The 14,700-nt window shown below is 35.6% G+C and overlaps 1 protein-coding gene across 6 annotated transcripts in view; it reads right to left on the reverse strand.

Annotated features, from left to right (window-relative positions):
• NAALADL2 (N-acetylated alpha-linked acidic dipeptidase like 2) overlaps window positions 1–14,700 on the reverse strand; it is a 1,156,801-nt gene that overhangs the window by 96,656 nt on the left and 1,045,445 nt on the right. The gene's annotated exons all lie outside the window — the stretch shown is intronic.

Below are 14,700 nucleotides of genomic sequence, written 5' to 3' on the forward strand. Positions count from 1 at the left end.
CTTTAAACCAGTATTTTGAACTCTGCATCTTGTAGATTGTTTGTTTCCAGTTTTAGTTTTTTTTCTGAATTCTTGTTTATTACTATATATACAGTACCTATCACAGTTCATTCTTTACATTGAATGTTAAGTTAACATTTACTGAATTAAAAAATAAACGATTTGTAAAGCCAGTCATTTCTATGTCTTCAAATATTTGTTTCCATTATATAGTCATTCATTGAATGTTTTGACTTCCCAACATTCTTTGATCTAATATCATTAGATTGCAAAGTCATCAGAAAAAAAAAATATAAAGACATCTAATAAGAGTATTTGTGATGTCTGTGCAACAAATATTCATTATATTATATTGATAGTTTTGGTTATATATATATATTGAATATATATATATATCAATAAAGAGTGATCAAAGAAGCAATAGAGGTATTTTATATTAAGTATTTTAAACACCACCCAAAGAGAGTTTATACATGATTTAACAAAATAGAGTATAATTAATTCTAGAATAGAGATGAGTAGCAATCAATGAAAATAGAGTCTGTCTTAGGTTGTGCTACTATCCATGTGGCTCTAAAACTACTTCTCTAAATCTTTGCTGTTTCATTTCATGAGGGATGATGTGATAGTAACTTATATAATACTAAAAAAATAATCTACATATACTTAAGGCATTATTGCTATTAACAGTAATGCAAAGAATATTAGAGAATCTGGTTTTTTCTAATTTTTTTTATTATTAAGTGAGAGGTGAGAGGTAGGGAGGCAGAGACAGACTCCTGCATGTGCCCCAACTGGGATCCACCCAGCAAGCCCCCTACCAGGTGATGCTTTGCCTGTCTGGGCCACTGCTCTGTTGCTCAGCAACAGAGATATTTTAGCGCCTGAGCCTGGGCCAACTTTGATCAAACCTTTGGAGGGAAAGAGATAGAGGGGAGGAGTGGGGGAGAAGCAGATGGTCATTTCTCCTGCGTGCCCTGATTGGGAATCAAACTCAGGATCCACATACCAGGCCGGCACTCTATCGCTGAGCCAATCAGCCAGGCCATGGTATTTCTGAATATTTATAGTTACTTATAATGTGAACTAAGAAAAGAGAAAATACTGATTCCAACTGATTTTTTTTTTTACTTTTTTGCATGTGCTCTGACCAGGATCCACCTGGCAACCTCCATCAGGGGGGAAGTTCAAATTGAACAGAGCTATTTTTAGCACCTGAAGCTGATACTTGGCCCAAATGAGCTGTCCTCAGTGCCTGGGGCTGACACTCAAACCAATAGAGCTGCAGGCTGCGAGAAGGGAAAGAAAAAGGGAAGCAGCAGAGAGAGGGGAAGAGAAGCAGATGGTTGCTTCTCACAATTGTTCTGACCAGGGATGAACCCAGGATGTCCACACGCCAGGCTGACACTCTATCTACTGAGCCAACCAGCTAGGGCCAGATTCAAAGTTGTTTAGGAACTCTTCTATCAACTATTAAATAGCATCATAATACATGATATCTGAAATTTTAAATGTTTCCTTAAAAAGGAGCCCATGGAATTCCTTTAAATATATTTTAGCCAATCCAATATACACACTATCATACTGTTTGCATTTCAGGTCAGTAGAAGATATTCTGAAGAGTTAATGGAATTTCTTTTTTCTAGATAACAAAATGTATAATTTATATAATAGACTGCCATGAATATTTTATTCATTTTCCCTAACCAAAAATGTTATGTACACTTACAATAAATAGAGTCCAAATTGTTGTTGAAAAATAAATGTTGGGTGGGCAAGTAAAAACTTGCAAAGTTATCTCACTCTAAATTGTAGGCTTTAACTATTAAGCAGTTTACCAATTTAAAATAACATTGTCTATGAATCTAAACTTTGTTATTACTACCTTATAGAAAATCTAAAAATTCCAAGTCTATACATGAAAATGAAATCAATGTTTGACTTCTAATTTCAGAAAGTAGAATAAAATCTTACATTAAGTTGTATTTTGATTGTTTTCTTATTAAATCATAGAAACTATTATAGCATTTAGATTAAGAACACACACACACACACACACACACACACACACACACATATATATATATATATATATTTTAGAGAGTTTATTGCTTATCTTATGAGGTAGAATAATGGACTGTGTTAGGATGAAATACAAAGTAACTGTCATATCTCAGTGGCTTAATGCAACATTATTGGTCAACAGGCGCTCTACCTGGGACCTTAGGGCACTTTAGAATCCACCATTCAGAATGTTGGTTTTCATAGCAGGTAAAGTGAAAGAGCAAAAGGATTATTTACTGACAATTTTTTAAATTATTATTTTTAAAATTAATGTATTGGGTTAATAGCATTATGTGTAATTTTCAGGTATACAAGATTATAATTTGACACATGTATATTCCATCAGCTGCATGTTGCCCAAGTCTGTCTCCCTCTCCTACTATATATTTGACCCCTTTACGCACTTATCTTCCCTTCACTTCCTTCCCTTAGGTAACCATCATTCTATTGTCTGTGTTTGTGAGTTTGTGTTTGCTTGTTTTGTTAGCTTGTTTGTTACTTTTTGTTTTAGATTTCACATGAGAGAAATCACATGGTTTTTGTCCTTTTCCAACTGACTTATTTCACTTAGCTAAATACTCTCAAAATCCATCCATGTTATCGCAAATAGAAATATTTCATGGCCAAGTAGTTAAGAGCTGTGGCTCAGAATTAAGAAAACTGTCTTATGCTCATGGCACATTAGTTAGCTTTAGTCATACTACCTAAACTAACTAAAATTTTGGAATTGTGGAAAAAAACACATAAATATATAATCAGCAGTAAATATTTCTACCAAGCAGTTCTGTGTTTTTACACCAGCTATGCTAATTATTAACTATGTCTAAACTAAATATAACTTTCAACAGATTACATGACTTGTCATGCTCTAATATTGTCAGTAATGATAAAAACATATGTCTTTTAAAAATTAAAAATGAGATAATATATAAAATATATTTATTTTTGTACTGTTACATTAACATTTTGGAAAATGCAATATATACTTTTCCTAAAATGTTAAAAAATATAAAAAATTGATATATTCATTATTATATATTAATTATAAATGTATATTAATACAGGTATATCTATTATTCATTTTTAGACTTTTTAGAGATAAGGAAAGAATTCTTTATTAAGCTTTCATGCAGGTGATTCAAGAGTCTACATGAATTTTGAACTGTGTAGTAATTTTAACAAGGTAACTTTAACAAAATATGGTCCCATATTTTTATATAAATATTAAATTGTTTTTATGTTGATTTTTCAGAAGTCAGCAGAGTACTTAACATTATGACTTTTCAGCTAATATTTCTTTTTTTTTTCTTTTTCTGAAGTGAGAAGCTGGAAGGCAGAGATACAGACTCCCACATGCACCCAACCAGGATCCACCTGACATGCCCACTAGGGGGCGATGCTCTGCCCATCTGGGGTGTTCCTCCATTGCAACCGGAGCCATTCTAATGCCTGAGGTGGAGGCCATGCAGCCATCTTCAGCACCCGGGCCACCTTTGCTCTAGTGGAGCCTTGGCTACGGGAGGGGAAAAGAGAGACAGAGAGAAAGGAGAGGGGAAAAGATGGAGAAGCAGATAGGTGCTTCTCCTGTATGCCCTGACTGGGAATCTAATCCGGTACATCCACATAATGGGCTGACACTCCACCACTGAGCCAACTGGCCAGGGACTCAGCTAATATTTCTTAACTTAAAGCATCTAATTATATAAAGTAAGGATAGATGACACTTATATACAAATAGGGGTCCTTTGATTACCATCTTTAATTTTATTTCCTTGCCTCACTTTGAGATTTCCTGCTTTTAAACTCTTACTTCATCACAGCAAGAAAAAGACAGGGATTACAGTTTAATGTTTCATGTATCATTTTTACATAGATTACATGAGAGGCAGAAAATGTATTTATATTAAGCTAATTTGTATATCTTAAATATAAGTTAAATGGCTCTAAGAAACAAGTTTGGTCAGAAGTACTCATACGCATGGGCTAGAAAGTTGCCATCATAGAATAGGAATGAACTTTACAGATTATATTGTCCAAACTCTTTCAAATATTTGAACCTAATGACCAAGTACAGAGGAAACCTTTTCTCCCACAGTATAGAGTCCCACTTTCTGATAATAATAGCTATTACCTGTGAAGAATTTTGTTTATTACAAGCACTGTACTAAGCATTTTACTTATATTAACTATTTTAACTTCACAATTAGTCTATGAGGCAAATACAATTTTATTCCCATTTTGTGAGGAGAAAAATGTAGAGAGATAAAATACTTATCCAATCCACATACATACGATAAGTTAAAGTCATGATTGAAGAAAACACAATTTGGGTGAAATTGTGCTTTTAAACTCTATACCAGCAGAATTTCCTAGAAGCCTTGTTAAAGCACAAACTGCAGGTCCCACACCCAGACTTGTAGATTCAGTCAGATAATCTGCATTTCTAAGATGTTCCTGCTGGTACTGAGTCTGCTAGATCTCAAACCCTTGAGACCCTTGAGCCCACTGCTTTATTCTAACTCAACTTTGTCAAGCCTAGGTTTGTTTGAGAATCTCATACATTTTGGCTTTCAAATTTTACATACAAGGAAAAAGAATCAACAAAGTATACTATAAGAAAATGGGCTTTGGAGACAGGTGTTGAGGGCAAATTTCATGATAATAGGATTGGAATGTCCAAGCCTAGGCCTGAACTTCTAAAGGAGACTCAAAAAGTCCATTAAATATTTTGATCAATTAATGTCATAATACGCTATATGAATAGACATATTTTAAGTAAACTAATATAAAAATAAAATGTATCCATCACATCAAGTTGAGAGATAAAAAAGGCGGGGAGGAAGATATATGTCAGTTGATTTATTTAGCTCCAAATTAACAGTTAAGTTCAATAATAAGAAATACTTAAAGAAAACATTAATTATAGTACATGTATTGAGAACTGTTCAGTTTCTCTTAAACCAGTAAAAACAGCCCAAATTATCAGACTACATATCACCTTGCAAAATCTCTAGACAGCTTGAGAGATCTCCGGAAGTATTTTATAATCATGAGCTCTTCCCAAATTATAATGCTTCACTTGCAAAACAATTTCTGTCTACATTAAAAAAAAATAAAAAGAAAGGAAAGCTGTTCAGGAGCTGAGAAAACAAGATCCTATAAATGTATCATATTTAGGGTTATTACCAAAAAAAAAAAAAAAAAAAGTTGTGAGTGCTAGTTCATTTTGATTACTATTCTAACAGTAGATTAGGTCTTCAATGGAACATTTTTCTAATTTTCAGTAGACACGTCAATGATGAGGCTAACTTTAATTAAAGTAATGTATATACCAGATAAACATAGTGGCATATTACATACTATATTTTGTAGCATTTGGGTGGAAATCCCAACTTCTTCTAGTTATAAGAAACATCTCTTATCCACTTCTATTTTGTTTTATTTTCTTTTTTCAATGTCTTTTTTCTTTTTCTTTAATTTTTTAAAATTTATTTTAGCCAGAGAGGCAGGGAGACAGAGAGACAGAACATGGTTGGTTCCTGTGTATTCTCTGACCAGGAATTGAACTGTCAATCTTTGTACTTCTGGTCAATGCTGTAGCCAACGGAGCTATCTGGCTAAGACACAATGTATTTCTTTTCATATTTAAGTATACAATCTATTCTTCTGACCCATACCAATATATTCTTTCACATAAATATATTTGCTAATAATTTAATTCATAATACATATTTAGCAAGGTGAAGAAGTTCTTTATGAGCTTGAGATAAGAAAAAAGTTGCTGGTTTTCTTTACTTAAATTTATTCTTTGGTCATTCAGAAAAGTTTTGTTCTTAGCAGTTTGGAGTTTGAAAATTAGAAACATTTTGATAACTTTGATTAGAATTTTGCATGGATTGAAGACAATTTCATTTATTTATTTGACATTTTAAATATAAAGCTCCTTTTTTTTATTCAAGTATTCTTTGTTACTCCATGTTTTTGTGGATTGGGACTATATTTTAGGTTTTTTGTTATCTTCCATAAAACCTTTTGGCCTGATCTGTGGTGGCGCAGTGGATAAAACGTCGACCTGGAATGCTGAGATCGCCAGTTCAAAACCCTGGGCTTGCCTGGTCAAAGCACATATGGGAGTTGATGCTTCCTGCTCCTCCCCCTGTTCTCTCTCTATCTCTCATTCTCCCTCTCTCTCTCTCTCTCTCTCTCTCTCTCTCCCTTCTCTCTCTAATAAAAATAAATAAATAAAATCTAAAAAAGTAAATAAATAAAAAATTAAAGAAAAACAACTAAGCTTTATTAAAAAAGAAAAGCCTAGTAAACCTCAGACATAGTGATACTCTGTAAAGATATTTTAATTTAGCCATTTGATAAAGGAAAATCAACACTTTTAACATAAGCTATTTTGAAGGAAACCTTAACATTAATCTTATCTTCCAAATTATTTAATGAGGAATTCTTTTAAAGATATATGGACAGATTGTCATTTTTTTGTTTGTTTGGTTTTTTTTTTTTGGTATTTTTCTGAAGCTGGAAATGGGGAGAAACAGACAGACTCCTGCATGCGCCCGGGATCCACCCGGCACGCCCACCAGGGGCGACGCTCTGCCCACCAGGGGCAATGCTCTGCCCCTCCGGGGCATCGCGCTGTGGTGACCAGAGCCACTCTAGCGCCTGGGGCAGAGGCCAAGAAGCCATCCCCAGCGCCCGGGCCATCTTTGCTCCAATGGAGCCTTGGCTGCGGGAGGGGAAGAGAGAGACAGAGAGGAAGGAAGGGGGGGTGGAGAAGCAAATGGATGCTTCTCCTATGTGCCCTGGCCGGGAATCGAACCCGGGTCCCCCGCACGCTAGGCCGATGCTCTACCGCTGAGCCAACCGGCCAGGGCCCAGATTGTCATTTTTTAATAACAGTGTCTTTTTTGTTTTGTGACCTGTAGAGAGGAATAAAAAATTTTGACTCCAGTCCTGAATAAACTACTGTTAGAATTGAAGTAGAAGATTAGCTTTGTATTTCTTCTCAGTGCAGTTTTATAAGACAATTTATTATCTTGTTAAATGTTAGAACGAGCATGTTTGACATACCCATAATTTATTTTTTCAAGGAAAAGAATCTCAGAGGAAATTGTAAATAAATAGTGGAGATTTAGAGAGCCTAATAAATTTAACTGAATATATTAGCTCCGATGACAGCTAAAGTCCATTATTCAGGGAATTAATATTTAAATAAATTAGTGTAGTATTCATCTAGTTTTAATAAGCATAAGATGAAATTGAAAAACAAGCAATTTGAAACAAAAAGAAAAATTGAATGTGCAGTTAATATTACCTAAATGCGGAAGTTGACTCAGTTACAATAATCCCATCATGACATCAATTATAAGAACAATTGGGGGAGTGATGTCAGAGAAATGGCACCATGAGGAGTGCTGCCGATACCTCTCCCTGAAACTTCAACAAATTCAACAACTAGAGACAGAAAAACAATCTCAGGAGCTTCTGAAATACACATACATCAAACAAAGGTACAATTGGGTAAAAGGTAGCTGAATATATAACCCACTCTGAAGGAAATAAGACAAAGAATGGATTATTCCGCTTTCCTCACTGACCTGAGAAATAACTGTTTCACTCTGAACTGAGAGAAAGCAAAGGCTGGGGGCACAGAAAAAGCTGGGCTAGGGCAGAGACTTTCAAGCTGAGGAGAGAGTGTGCCTGCGGCTCAGCCCACGCAGAGCTAACACCAGCAGCAGACCCCAGCAGAAGTGGGAAGTGGGTGAGCAGTTGCCTTGTTTACTCCCGTTATCCCAGTCAGTGAGTGTGGGCAGCCTGGCATTTCAGGCTGTGGTGCCCGTGTTCCTGGGCAGAGGGGCTGGGTCGGAGACTGTCAGTAGTGACCCTCTGTGTGGGCTGTGACCAGAGTTTCTAAATAATCCCAGCTTCCCAAACAACAGCGTAGGAAGTGCGCGAAAGCCAGATTCCCTACACCGGGACCTATCTGGGGGCGGAGCCTCCACCTACCATACAGGCTAACAAAGCACACTGCTGGGGAAGAGAACTGTGGAAGTGGTGAGGGAAGGGTAAGCAAGCAGTTTGCAGACAGCCTCTGGAGAGCAGACCTGGGGAGACATGCCCGGAGGCTCATAGAAAGACACCTGAAAGGCAATAGGCTTCCAGCCCTGCCTGATTTTGCTGGCGACTCTGGCCGGCAAAGCCTTACCCAGAACCCTGTGCTGAGTGGGGATAGAGGGGGGATTTGGCAGTTTTTAGAGCATCTTGCTCTCCAGGCAGTGGCAGGGGCAACTTCACAGCTGGGTACCAGGCTGCTGGTTTGGAAAGGAGAGATCTGAGGAGAGGCTCTACAAAAACAGACTCTCCTATTGTTGGAGCCTGCAAACACTAACAAGCCCTGCCTACCAACAGGACTGAGGCCTAGTTTATGTCATCACCATAGCAACACAACAGCAAATCTCTGCCTAAGAGTCCCACAGGGGCAGAAACTGGAGTACAGTACCACTGGCCAAAAAGAGAGAGAAGAAAGAAAAAGGAAGAAGATAACTTCTCAAAACCAGGAAAAATCCACAGTCTTTATAACGTTTTCCATTTTTTTCTTGTATTTTTTATCTTTTTTTTTTCTTTTCTTTCCTTCCACCTTGGTCATTTTATCCTCTATCCATTTTATTCTTTTCTTTTCATTTTGAACATCATTACCCATAGGTGTTACATTTTCTACTTTTTTCTCTATGAGTGTTACATTCCAAAAAACTTAACTCAATTTCTCTCTCTCTTATTGTTTTTCTTTTCTCTTTCACTTTTTCTCTCATTCGAATCTCACCCACAAATTATTTTATTCTGGATTCAAATTTTTTCTTTGTGTCATTTTGTGTGCTTTTTACTTCACTTTTTATCTTTATAGCATTTTCCCCAACTCTGGCTCTCCATTCTATAGTTTTTGTGCCACTTAATAAAATAGAATTTTTATTTTTCACTGTATTTTTTTCCTTTTTCTTTTTGCTTTTCTCTTACACTATTTCTCTCATTTGACCATCATGTACAAATAAATTATTTTATTCTTGATCCAAATATTTTACTTGTGATATTTTGTGGGTTCTTACCTTGTCTTTTGTCTCTTTGTAACTCCCCTCAAACACAGGCCCTTCATTCTACGCATTTTTGTTCCACTTAGCACAATAGAATTTTCAGTTTTTCACTACATTTTCTCAAAAAAATTATTTTATCAACTCTTATTAGTGTTATTAACAATATCACTCTCAAATGTCATTAAAGAAAAAAAATATCATGGATACAATGGACAGTGATGTAGCTCAGATACATGAGGAAAAATCTATAAAAAATTTTTCAATAGCTTAGAAACCTGGGAGTTAAATGACAGAGAATTTAAAATTGAAGTCCTAAAAATACTGAGGGATATACAAGAAAGCACAGAAAGGCAATTTAGGGAGGTCAAAAAACAATTCAATAAACAGAAATAATACTTTACCAAGGAAATTGAAACTATGAAAACAAATCAAAGATGAAAAACTCAATTCATAAACTGAAAAACAAGGTAACAAGCATAGCCAATAGAACAGGCCAGATAGAGGAGAGAATTAGTGACATAGAAGACAGGCAACTAGAGGTACTACAGAGAGAAGAGGAGAGAGACTCATAAATTTAAAAAAATGAGATAGCCCTACAGGAATTGTCTGACTCCATCAGAAAGAGCAACATAAGAATAATGGGTATATCTGAAAAAGAAGAGAGAAAAATGGAATGGAGAATATATTCAAACAAATAATAGACGAGAACTTCCCAAGCCTGTGGAAAGAACTAAAGCCTTGAATTCAAGAAGCAAACAGAACATTGAGTTATTTTAACCCTAACAAACCAACTCCTAGGCACATCATAATGAAATTACCAGAAACCAATGACAAAGAAAAAAATTTTCAAGGCAGCCAGGGGAAAAAAAATACAACATATAAAGGAAGGCCCATTAGATTATCATCAGATTTCTCAGCAGAAACTCTACAAGCAAGAAGAGAGTGGACCACAATATTTAAAGTTCTGAAAAAGAGGAACTTCCAGCCAAGAATACTATAACCATCAAAGCTATCCTTCAAATGCAAAGGAGAAATAAAAACATTCACAGATACAGAAAAGATGAGAAAATTTATCACCAGAAAACCCACACTTCAGGAAATATTAAAGGGGGTTTTCCAACCAGACACAAGGAACAAAACAAAACAAAACTACAAGTAAAAGCTCCATTAAGATTGCAATAAAAACAAGATTAATCTCTGATAAAGAAACAAAAAATGAGAGAAACAAAGATTAAAAGTAGCAAAGAAGGGTGGACTGCAGAAGCATTCATGAGATAATAGACTACAATGAACATGATATGTATGCTTTCCATTACTTAATGGTAACCATCCCTGAAAAAACCAACACAGAAGTACATGGCTTGAAAAAAGAAGTAACAGAGAAAAGAAGTATGGATTACAACCAAACAAGAAAAAATGATAGAAAAATAAAAGAGAAGTACCAAACAAGATACAAAACTATCATAAAGGAATATATAAAATGTCAATAGGAAACCCTCAAATGTCAATAATTACACTAAATGTAAATGGATTGAACTCACCAATAAAAAGACATAGAGTAGCAGAATGGATTAAAAAAGAAAATCCAACTGTACATGAAACACATCTAAGCTACAAGGATAAAAACAATTCAAAGTGAAAGATTGGAAAACAGTACTCCAAGTAAATAACATCCAAAAATAAGCAGGTGTAGCCATACTCATATCCAACAATGCTGACTACAAGACAGCAAAGGTAATCAGAGACAAAAATGGTCATTTCATAATGATAAAAGGGACATTGAATCAAAAAAAATAACACTTCTTAATATATATGCACCAAACCAAGGAGCACTAAACTATATAAGACAGCTACTGACTGACAAAAAACAAAAAACAAAAAAAAAATGCAATTGTACTTGGAGATCTCAATACACTGCTGACGGCTCTAGATTGTTCATCCAAACAGAAAATCAATAAAGAAATATTGGCCTTAAATGAAACACTAAAACAATTGGATATAATAGACATCTTCAGGACATTTTATCTCAAAGTGCCAGAATATACATTTTTCTCTAATGTACATGGAACATTCTCAAGAATTGACCATATGTTGGGCCACAAAACTAACATCAATAAAAATTCAGAAAGATTAAAATTATACCAAGCATATTTTATGATTATAAAGCCTTGAAACTAGAATTCAACTGCAAAAGAGAGGTAAACAAACCCACAAATGTGGAAACTAAACAACATACTTTTAAAAAATGAGTGGGTCAAAGAAGAAATAAGGGCAGAGATCAAAAGATACATGCAGGCAAATGAAAATAACAATATAACATATCAGAATCTCTGGGATGCAACAAAAGCAGTAATAAGAGGGAAGTTTATATCACTACAGGCCTATATGAACAAACAAGAGAGAGCTGAAGCAAACCACTTAACTTCACATCTTAAGGAACTAGATAAAGAAGAACAAGGACAACTCAAAACCAGCAGAAGAAAGTAAATAATAAAAATCAGAGCAGAAATAAATGAAATAGAGAATAGAAAAACTATAGAAAAAATTTAAAAAACAAGGAGCTGGTGCTTTGAAAAGATCAACAAAATTGAAAAAACCCTTGGCAAGACTCATCAAGGAAAAAAGAGAAAGGACTTATATAAACAAAATCAAAATGAAAGAGGAGAAATCACCCCAGACATCATAGATATACAAAGAATTATTGTAGAATACTATGCAAAACTATATGCCACCAAATTTAACAATATAGAAGAAATAGATAAATTCCTAGAACAATACAATCTTCCTAGACTGAGTCATGAAGAAGCAGAAAGCCTAAACAGACCCATAAGCAGAAAGAAAATAGAAACTACTATCAAAAACCTCCCTAAAAATAAAAGTCCAGGGCCAGATGGCTATACTAGTGAATTCTATCAAACATTCAAAGAAGACTTGGTTTCTATTCTACTCAACGTCTTCCAAAAATTTGAAGAGGAAGCAATACTGCCAAACACATTTTATGAAGCCAACATAGCCCTCATACCAAAACATGGCAAGGACAACACAAAAAAAGAAAACTGCAGACCAATATTTCTAATGAATACAGAGGCTAAAATACTAAACAAAATACTAGCAAATCGAACACAACCCATTAAAAAAAATAATTCTTCATGATCAAGTGGGATTCATCCCAGAATCACAAGGATAATTCAACATATGTAAAACAGTTAACGTAATACACCATATCAACAAAACAAACAAAAAAAAACCATATGATTTTATCAATAGATGCAGAAAAGGCATTTGATAAAACACAACATCATTTTATGTTTAAAAAATTTAACAAAATGGGTATAGGACAATATCTCAACATAATAAAGGCTGTCTATGGTAAACCAATAGCTAACATCATATTACATGGCATAAAACTGAGGACTTTTCCCCTAAAATCAGGAACAAAACAAGGTTGTCCACTCTCTCCACTCTTATTCAACATAGTGCTGGAATTTCTAGCCAGAGCAATCAGACAAGAGAAAGAAATAAAAGGTATTCATATTAGCAAAGAAAAAGTAAAGGTTTCACTTTTTGCAGATGATATAATCCTGTCCATCGAAAACCCCAAAGACCCCACAAAAAGACTACTAGAAACAATAGACCAATATACTAAGGTCTCAGGATATAAAATTAATATACAAAAGTTCATTGTCTTTCTACATGCCCACAATGAACCATCAGAAAAAAAGCTCAAAAAAACAATCCCCTTCATGGTTGCAACAAAAAAGTAAAATATCTAGGAATAAACATAACAAAGAATATAAAGGACCTATATAATAAAAACTACAAAGCATTGTTAAGAGAAATCAAAAAAGATATAATGAAATGGAAAAATATTTATTGTTCTTGCATAGGAAGAATAAATATAGCCAAAATTATTATATTACTCAAAGTGATATACAAATTTAATGCAATTCCCATCAAAATTCCAATGTCATTTTTTTTAAAAATGGAACAAAAAATCATCAGGTTTATATGAAAATATAAAAAACCTCGAATAGCCAGAGCAATCCTAAGGAAAAAGAATGAAGCTGGGGGCATTACAATACCTGACTTCAAATTATATTTTAGGGCCATGATAATCAAAACAGCATGGTATTGCCAAAAAATAGACACTCGGACCAATGGAACAGAATAGAAAGCCCAGATATAAAGCCACATACAGTATAAAAGCCACATATAGTATAAAAGGCCAAAGAATTTTTGATAAAGGGACCAACAATACACAATGGAGAAAAGAAAGCCTCTTCAACAAATGGTGCTTGGAAAACTAAAAAACCACATGCAAAAGAATGAAACTCGACTATAGTTTGCCTCCTTGTACAAAAATTAACTTAAAATGAATCAAAGACCTAAAGATAAGAGCTGAAACAATAAATTACATAGAAGAAAACATAGGTACTAAACTCATGGACCTTGGTTACAAAGAGCACTTTATGAATTTGACTCCAAAGGCAAGGGAAGTGAAGGCAAAGATAAATAAATGGAACCACATCAGACTAAGATGTGGTTTGCACAGCAAAAGAAACTGACAACAAAACAAACAGACAGCCAACTAAATGGGAGATGATATTTTTAAACAACATCACATATAAAGGCCTAATATCTAAAATATACAAAGAACTCATAAAACTCAACAACAAACAAGCAAACAATCCAATAAAAAAAATGGGAAGAGCCCTGGCCGGTTGGCTCAGTGGTAGAGCTTCAGCCTGGCATGCAAGGGGTCCCAGGTTCGATTCCCAGCAAGGGCACACAGGAGAAGCACCCATCTGCTTCTCCACCCCTCCCCCTCTCCTTCCTCTCTGTCTCTCTCTTCCCCTCCCGCAGCTAGGCTCCATTGGAGCAAAGATGGCCCGGGCGCTGGGGATGGCTCCTTGGCCTCTGCCCCAGGCACTAGTGTGGCTCTGGTCGCAACAGAGCGATGCCCCAGAGGGGCAGAGCATCGCCCCCTGGTGGGCAGAGCGTCACCCCCTGGTGGGCGTGCCGGGTGGATCCCGGTCAGGCGCATGCGGGAGTCTGTCTGACTGTCTCTCCCCGTTTCCAGCTTCGGAAAAATATTCAATACAAGAAAAAAAAAATGGGAAGAAGACATGAACAGACACTTCCCCCAGGAAGAAATATAAATGGCCAACAGAAACATTGATACGTGAAGACACATGTAGCCCCATGTTCATTGCAGCACTGTTCACAGTGGCCAAGACATGGAAACAACCAAAAAGCCCTTCAATAGAAGACTGGATAAAGAAGATGTGGCACATATACACTATGGAATACTACTCAGCCATAAGAAACGATGACATCAGATCATTTACAGCAAAATGGTGGGATCTTGATAACATTATAAGGAGTGAAATAAGTAAATCAGAAAAAAACAAGAACTACATGATTCCATACATTGGTGGAACATAAAAATGAGACTAAGAGACATGGACAAGTGTGTGGTGGTTACCAGGGGTGGGGGGAGGGAGGACAGGGGGAGAGTTAGGGGGAGGGGGAGGGGCACAGA

Source organism: Saccopteryx leptura, chromosome 8 (assembly GCF_036850995.1).
Source record: "Saccopteryx leptura isolate mSacLep1 chromosome 8, mSacLep1_pri_phased_curated, whole genome shotgun sequence".
NCBI classification, from domain to species: Eukaryota; Metazoa; Chordata; class Mammalia; order Chiroptera; family Emballonuridae; genus Saccopteryx; species Saccopteryx leptura.